General features: G+C 43.3%; 1 non-coding gene across 1 annotated transcript; it reads right to left on the bottom strand.

Moving 5' to 3' along the window:
• Positions 1-824: 824 nt before the first annotated feature.
• Positions 825-932, bottom strand: LOC132537249 (U6 spliceosomal RNA). The gene has a single exon (XR_009548710.1). It is a non-coding gene; the product is annotated as a U6 spliceosomal RNA (small nuclear RNA).
• Between the last annotated feature and the right edge of the window lie 278 nt (positions 933-1210).

Below are 1210 nucleotides of genomic sequence, written 5' to 3'. Positions count from 1 at the left end.
AGTTTTCCCTACTTTTGGTCGTTCCACTTTCCCTACCCTTGTTTTAGCCTGCAGTAGTGTAACTGACAGCGCAAATAATATATTTATCCCTTGCCTGCGATGGTCTCAGATTGTAGAGGAGCATCAGTAGGTAGACTTGAAGCTATGAATTCACATTTCCAAACCACTACTTCTTAGCAAACCCCTTCTGGCACAGACACAAAGAGCCTAAACATTCAAGTTATTTCTGATCCTCCACACTCTAAGTGCACACCACAGGTAGGCAATGGGCGGGACTCCGTGCATAGAGGAGCAGTGCTTTGCATGTCTCTTAAAGGATACAGAATGGAGACTGGCAGGGAGGCTTCTCAGTTGTCCCATGCAGGTGCAAGGTTCTGGGTGGGATTGATCCCCAGGCACAATATTTGAGAAAAAATTTTAAAATGACTTTGTACTGCTTAAAAGATTAACAGTTAAGCGAACAATATTACCATGATTTTATTCAAAAAAGCCAATCTGCAGCCCTGGAGGCTGGTACAGTGGTTGGAGTTTTGGACTCAAGCATGAGGTCCTGAATTCTACCTCCAGCATCACATGTTCCAGACTGATGCTATAGTGTTTTTCCTCTCTCTCTCTCTCTCTCCTCCCTTTCTCCCTCACTGATTAATAAATCTTTTAAAAGAGCTTCAGCATATGTAGAACCAGAGTTCAGACAGACCTGGGATCCCACACATACAAATCTAGATCTCTTGCCACTGAACCACCTCCCAGGTTGCATTAACTGGCTCTTAAAAAGATTATAATTATTTATATGTGTGTACATATATTTTATTATCTTTTTTTGAAAAAATATGGTATGCCTCATGAATCTGTGTGTAATCCTTGAGCAGGGGCCATGCTAATCTTCTCTGTTATCATGCCAGTTTTAGTATATGTACTACCGAAGCTAGGACTATATTATAATCTTATTTAAAAACTGTTAAGAGATGGAGACAGTTGGAGTCAGGCAGTGGCACAGTGGGTTAAGCACACATGGCGCAAAGCTCATGGACCAGAGGAAAGATCGCGGTTCTAGCCCCTGGCTCCCCACCTGCCCGGGAGTCCCTTCACAGGTGGTGAAGCAGGTCTGCAGGTGTCTGTCTTTTTCTCCCCCTCTGTCTTCCCCTCTTCTCTCCATTTCTCTCTGTCCTATCCAACAACAACATTAATCACCACACAATGTTAAGCAACA

The sequence above is a fragment of the Erinaceus europaeus genome, chromosome 2 (assembly GCF_950295315.1).
Source record: "Erinaceus europaeus chromosome 2, mEriEur2.1, whole genome shotgun sequence".
Lineage (NCBI taxonomy): Eukaryota > Metazoa > Chordata > Mammalia > Eulipotyphla > Erinaceidae > Erinaceus > Erinaceus europaeus.
The sequence above is the reverse complement of the archived record's forward strand: the minus strand, read 5'-3'. Positions and strand labels throughout refer to the sequence as shown.